An 8076-nucleotide genomic window follows, 5' to 3' on the forward strand; every position below is an offset into this window, starting at 1 on the left:
TATGTGCGTCAGCTTATGTCAGGTATTGAAAAGTATCCATGTTTATAACATATGTAGGCCAGAGCTTATATTTCGCCTTACTAAATCCCCTTATGCTGCTGTGACGCACCTAACGACAAGGCGATTCATTTATTATCTTTTTGCTTGATGCGGTCGTCAGTATATTTGTCATTTTTTTGTGTCTTGAATGCTTCCTTATTTTGATATATTTTTTTTTACCCAGCATTCATTCCAGTCCTTTTTTTTTATCTATAATGTTATTGATTGACTGAATATAGATTTTAGGCCAAAGGCCAAGCACTGGGACCTATGAGGTCATTCAGCGCTGAAACGGAAATTGACAGTAAAAGGTTTGAAAGGTGTAACAGGAGGAAAACCTCGCAGTTGCACAATGAATCCATTATTAGGAGAGGGTGGAAAGTAAGAGGGAAGAAAGAGAATATGAAAGGAGATACAGTAAAAGAAACGAAAGGGGTTGCAGCTAGGGGCCGAAGGAACGCTGCAAAGAACCTTAAGTAATGCCTACAGTGCACCGCACGAATTGCACTGACGGCACTAGCCCCCCACGTCACTATTTTGTCATTGTACAGGTTTTCTGTGTCGAATCCCTACTGGAAATCAACGTCATAAACAGTCGATTTATCTCTGTTTACTTTAACTGCTGATGTGCCATCCCTGACTGAGTCATCCTGGAGATTTCTCCTTCTGAAATACTCGTGTCGTTTGTGCTTCCGGACTGGAGTATGGGATGTATGGAAGCTGTTCATTGAGTTTTTAAAGAAAAGTGGTAATAATAATAATAATAATAATAATAATAATAATAATAATAATAATAATAATAATAATAATATAATAATAATAATAATAATAAGACGTGAAAATCGAAATAAGAAGGATATGGGATATGCCAGTGGAAATTGCACCCATAATCATAGGAACACTAGGCACGATCCCGAGATCCCTGAAAAGGAATCTGGAAAAACTAGATGCCGAAGTAACTCCAGGACTCTTGCAGAAGAGTATGCTATTAGAACCAGCGCACATAATGAGAAAAGTGATGGACTCCTAAGGAGGCAGGATGCAGCCTGGAATCCCACACTATTAAAACCACCCAGTCGAATAGGATGACTGTGATAGACTAAAAAAAAAATTAATAAGTAAGTAAATAAAAAAAATAATAATAATATGGTGAAGAAATCACAATGGCGTAAATGTAAAAATATATTAGTAATACATACATACATATATACATATATATATATATATATATATATATATATATATATATATATATATATATATATATATATATATATATATATATATATATATATATATAAATTTTCTAATATATTTTTACATTCACACAATTGTGGATTTCTTCACCATTTTAGTGACTTATGCTATTATGAGATTTTTATGAATAATAATAATAAAAATAATAATAATAATAATAATAATAATAATAATAATAATAATAATAATAACAATTAAAAGTACACTTTAGGACCATAGAGAAAATTCTGATAATCCTATATTAACTTTGACAGGTGTTTTCTATTTGGAAAATTCCACCTTTGTTTTGGCAGTTTTCGACTAGATATTCTTGTCCTTTAAATCGTTCTATTATCCTAAACTGTCTGACGGTTAGAAATCTCCTGACAAAGGAACTAAGCTCGTCCTCGGTGAGAGGTTCTACACCTGAAGGTAATGGCGAAAGACGAGATCCTTCTTTATTACATAGGGTACATTGGCCTTGCAACGATCATTCTTCGAAGACTGGAGAAACTGATACTACTGTGATGTGTTTTTGCGTCCTCTTCTAAGCATTAACTTTTGAGCAAAAGAAAATACATAAGATTATAAATATAGCTTTTGTATTCCTTTCTCTCTCTCTCTCTCTCTCTCTCTCTCTCTCTCTCTCTCTCTCTCTCTCTCTCTCTCTCTGTATATATATATACTGTATATATATAGAGATAATATAAATAGATAGAGATAAATAGATAGATATAGATAGATTGATAAACAATTGTAATAACCACTATGCCCTCTTAGCTATCTGGTAAGAAGTGACCACTAGATTATATATATATATATATATATATATATATATATATATATATATATATATATATATATATATATATATGTGTGTGTGTGTGTGTGTGTGTGTGTGTGTGTGTGTGTGTGTGTGTGTATAGAGAGAGAAAAAAATTTTTTTGCATAATTGTTTAAAGCTTTCAAATTTCAGCATTGCAACAATCGCTGACATATCCATTTGACCTGAGCAGCCAGTGCAGTTTAGTGGCAGGAGGGGAAACCATAGTGTCATGCCCCCATCCCAATAACGAAGAAGACTTACTGAGACGTAGATGAAGGAAGATGCAGCGGTGTCGAGGCAGGAGACAAAGAACAAGTTTGATTTCGATAAGAGATTCACCTGTTTCCCCCACAAACCGGAAAGGGGCATCCGGTATATTCAATTACTTACATACGTACATACATACATACATACACACATACATATACCCGTGAGCATATTACAGATCCATCTAGTTTCATCAAACACAAGTGAACTTACATTATGCAATAAGGGGCAGAGAGAGAGAGAGAGAGAGAGAGAGAGATTTCATTTTGATCTTTACCTCAAATATATGAGATAGATATGACTCGTCTATTCACAAAAGATATTTTACAGAACGCGTCATGGACCTTGGAAAGAGTTTGAAAGAGAAAAGATTATCACGCCCGCATAAGATCAATTGACTTAAAATACGAATAAAGAAATACATTACATTCTTTAACTCAAACAACGCAACGAGAAGCTCAAGACACATTCACGAAGACCAGACTTTACACTGACCTGCGCATACATACATACATACATACATACATACATATATATATGTATTATATACACATATATATATATATATATATATATATATATATATATATATATATATATATATATATATATATATATATATATATATATATATATATATATGGTATATATATAAGATTAGTAAGATGAAACCAGGGATTTCATGAAATCTCTAGTTTTACGGTCTTACTGTAACATATACACATACCCACGCATCATTTCAAACTCCTTCAACATAAATTCATCCAAGCTTTGAGCAGGAAACTATATTTTCATGTACAGCTCGTTAAAAATAAAAGCTTGATGAATAATAGCTTATTCATCCAGGTCGAAACGTTAGCAGTTTATTTGATACAAAAATTCCCAGGTAAAATTGGAAAATATATTGCACCTTATGTACAGACAACTGTTACATTTTTGCTTAAGTGGCTAGCTATAAATACTAGGGTTAAGTAAGGTTACGATATATTAGATTAATAGCGAAAGAGGAAATGGCCAACCACCACAGCCACTGTTATAGTCCGCTTTAGTGCACGACCAACTCGCGGACGGTCACTCCATGCAGTCAAGCAGTTGTCAAAGTAAGAGAGTCGTTCAGAAGTCCCACTGCTTTTTTGTCCGTGATGAATAATATTCAAGTAAGGTTTCACTATCATCGGTCACCAGCCTGTGTGAGGTGGTGTAGGTAATTCCCGGTCTGTGAATCTATCAGCTCTGTGATAAGCAGAAGGTGGACTGATAAAGGCAAGAGCACTCAAACTGATATGAAAGAAGCTATAGTAGCCTACACCGAAATCGACGTAACGACGATAGTTTACCTAGGAGGAGATGGAGCAAAGAGATGGATCGTAAATGCTATAAGCATGTGAACTAAAACGGGAAAAATAACGCCTTGAGGCGATATTAGGGAAGACAATATAAGGCTAAATGAAATGACACACTGATGACTGAAGGTGGCACAGAGGATCGTAAGAGGCTAAAAATCAAGAATAATCAGTTTTGGAAAAAAGTAGAGAAGATATTTTTACCAACCTTACAGGTAGGAAAGGCTCTAAGGAATAACATAATGCTGAAAAAGAGTGAGAAATATACGTTAGAGGTTATTGCTTAGGAGAATAACATAAGATACTTAAAAAAAAAAAGCTGCGACAAGAATGCCAGGTCAAAAGCGAAACTATGCAAATGGGTGTAGTATGGAGGTTATCCTCAAAACAGATAATAAAACTGAATGGTTGATTTAGTTCTGTGAACCGGTTTCACATCAATTAACGAAGGGGATATCATTCGGCAAAACCAAGAAGTGGAGGTGACCGCATATTGTGTACGGGAGCTGGGTTATCTATGAGAGAGCATGAGTAATAATGCGGAAGGAATCGAGCCAAAATAGACCTTAATGGGATGAAACTGTATCAAGCACAGGAGATAAGTAAGGGATGGAGCAGATCAGGGGCATTAGGCAGAGATAAAATAGAGTTGGTAAGATATAATATAGATTGGAAGTTGTCAATGTCGATATCATTTTAGTTAATATAAAAAATTTACGAACTTTCACATGTGACAATTCTATAAGATTATTGTTCATTAACTTTCAAAGTAGAATGCCCACATATGGAAAAGTGGAAAACAGCCTCATAAACAGCAGACAGTTAAATTGTAAAGGTCAGAGTCCGAAGAAGAATAGGGATGAGAATAGGAAAACCAGCAGTAGAAGTCTACAAAGAATGTGGAATTATTGTAAGGAAGTAAAACTGCCTAATTAACATCGTAGTGTGTTGGTGAAATGATGCAAGAATGTTTAACAAAAGAGGGATGTGAAACCATAATGCACATCAGAGAAGATGAAGCACTTACTCGTATCAGACAAAGAGATGGAAGGTATCACATAATATAGCAACCCTAGAAGAAATACAGTTGGGGGCCTGCTTTTTCTGGGGCCATTGTTGTCAAAAACTACTGACAGTATACCTTTGTTTGGGTCTGAATCTTCAAATAAACTTCTGCATGATATATTTTTCGTTGCAAACACCACAGCAGTCTAGATTTTGTAGGACATTTATAGCAACATGAGCACATGAAAAGTAATGGCAATGAAAATGGCAGCTCCAAAACCGAACTTCTCTCATCACTAAAACAGCTCTTTTCCTCCTCTGAGGTCAAGTGTTACATTGTCACACGGCTGCCACAGCCCCGCACGGCTTGCTTCAGCTTATAGCATTTACGGTCCAGCTCTTTGCTCCATCTCCTCCTAGGTAATGGATGAAAATGGCAATTCCATGATTCTAATCATTGGTGGGGAAAATAATTTGGCAGACGTTGTGGAGCTCTGTGTAAAAACGAGATTTTTTAGTCGAAATGTGAAACTTGGTGCAGTTGGACCCGATAATTCACTCGACATAACTTGAATGTTCTGTGTTACTTTGACTCTGTGGCCACTATACTGAAAGGAAATGCGCGCCTATTCTGACTTGGTGAAGCGGCAGCAGCAGAGACACTCCAAAATCAATAGGCTTCGATCTCGAGCGGAGTTTGTTGACCATATAAACTAGGCTCTGGATGCGTAAGTTCCCAAGTTATCACGCATGAATATGTTCCATCCTGACTTGACATTTTGGTGGCAAGACCCGAGTACCATACCCAGCAGTGGAATTTTGGCTCTGGCTCCGATAGGTTGCTCATAAATTTGCAGTTGTTCTGTACATCGGTACATCGATCATCAAGCTATGATGCCGAAGCAAGCCGTGAGGCAATGTAACACTTGACCTCAGATGAGGAAAAGAGCTGTTTTAGTGATGAGAGAAGTTCGGTATTGAAGCTGCCTTGCATTCGGGGAGAAATCGTTTCGAGCTTTCACATATCATTCGTTGCCAATCAGATATGTGACTCGTACGCTTTAGATTTTAATATTAATAACATTTACGCAAAGAACTGGATAGTTTACTGCCTACACTTCATTCGCTAAATTATTATGATAAATATATAAAAGTATACTCAAATTAAATAAAAAAACCATGTGAAATAACATAAAGCTCTTGACAAGAAAAAAATTAATTCTATTTACTTTGCCAAGAGCATTAAAATGCATTTGAAACAATATTAATTTCCACGTACTTAAAACATCTGACGAACTTAATGTTTTTTTTTATTTTACTATTAGTGAACTGACCAATAATGAGATATTACTTCTCTAATTAACTGAAACTAAAATGTTCGAAATTTGTTTTGTTTGTGTCGGTTTGTAATACAGTTTATGTAGGCTACTGAGAAGTTTTGTCCACTCGAAACATTTTGTAAGAATTTTTGCTCGTTTATCAGAGTGCGTGAGTAAATGATAATTGATTATTTGATTATTCAGTAGGCAGAAAGATTTACAGATTGAGATATTGAAAATCAAATTCAAAATTCAAAAGATTAAGTAAATGTATTCATGGAAGCAACAAAATCACTTCCTTTACAGAAGTCTCACAGCAAGAAATTAAAACATTTTAAAAACTACACGAAGACACGCATCAAGGCTCGTGGAAACGAGACTTTAAACAATAATTTGAATGCTTCGTGATAGGTACAATATCCCAAGAAAGCTCTTCAGAAATGAGGAACCGTTATACCTATTCGCGAATGTACGTAAACACACAAACACCATGAGGCTCCACAAACACTTCATTACTTTTTCAGCATACCTTTAAACGTATAAACGCGCGCACACGCAAGCACACGAACGAGTTGCAATGGATGTTGTAGGAGGCTTAGGTAAAAAGTAGGGAAGTTTTATATTCAGCTAGAGACGAGTAGAAGTAGATGTGAAATTAAAGGTGAAGGTTACTGTTTCAGTAGGCGCCAATATTCATTCTTGAACTCTCAAGTCATTTTAGAAAATTACAACTCCAAGTTTTAAAAATGCATGCACTAATACTACAGGGTGCACTTACATAGTTCAGTGCCGTGGATTATTTCGCTTCTCCACTAAGGCAGAAAGTTACAAGTGAACGATACTGGCAAGTGAGAGTCCTAGGTTTTGCACTGCTAAGCACTACGACCCTTTGTAAGCATTGTGCTATAATGCTATGTATTCTTAAACATGAAAGACATATGCGCCGAGCAGCCAAAATACCTTGGCGACTGGAAGGAATAGTAAGAGTAATGTTAATGATTTTTACTGTAGAAGTGGGTGAGATAAATGACTTACGAAACTGTTACACTCTCGACCTCCAAAAATGTGTTCGTGAAGTATGACCGAACTGCTTGGCTAGAGATGAGGCTACACCGTGCAGTCGGGCAGCTGTCAAGATCAATGTCTTTAGTAATATTTGTAGAATAAGCCAAAGTCCAATGAGAAGAAAGCAGCGACTGTACGGACGCCTCGGATAAAGGGGAAGGTAGGTATATGGTCACTATAAGAAAGACTAACGGTTGATTCGACTTCATCTAGAAACAACTCTTCCCATATTATGTCTGTATTCCCTCATACAAGAATGAATAAAATCATATTTCACTAGCAACACAGTACACTCAAAATGAACCCACATGGTACTAAACTCAAGGGAAAACTATAAGGAACATCAGAAACACTAGAATTAAATATCGCTTTCAAACTTTTCATTATTATTCTCTGATAGCTACATTCAAAATCACTATCGCATATACACACAATAATAGTTTTCCCATATAAAACATTAAAATTCAAGAACATAAGTCCGTTGAAAAACTGATGATAATAATAATAATATGAAGGAAAACTACGAACTTATAATATAACTGAAATAATCGTTGGAAGCTTGAATTTCAAGTCAATGGCCCCTGTGGCCTTGTTCCAGTTTCATCTACTGAATAATAATATAATATAATAATAATAATAACGTACGTAAGGGATCCAGCCTGAATGTTAAAAGATTCTTACAAAGGTGTTTTGACATTTGGGCCAAACCTGTTTGCACAAGAATCACCTTGCATACAGTTTCTAAAACCTAAAAGCAAAGATGACAGGGAGGAAGATGACAATTTCCGCTAACCAGCTTAAATGTCAGCTGGGAGATGAGTAAGAATCGATAATGAATTAAATACGCCAATAAATCATGCACGGGACAGGGCGAATATCACACTCAAAACGGCAAAAGCGTGACCTTGGTATTCCCGAGCAAAGTAAAACTTTGGAATGAAGTTGCCACACCAGCAAGGTTGGTGTTATTGCTAAT

The sequence above is a fragment of the Macrobrachium rosenbergii genome, chromosome 27, assembly GCF_040412425.1.
Source record: "Macrobrachium rosenbergii isolate ZJJX-2024 chromosome 27, ASM4041242v1, whole genome shotgun sequence".
Taxonomy (NCBI): Eukaryota; Metazoa; Arthropoda; class Malacostraca; order Decapoda; family Palaemonidae; genus Macrobrachium; species Macrobrachium rosenbergii.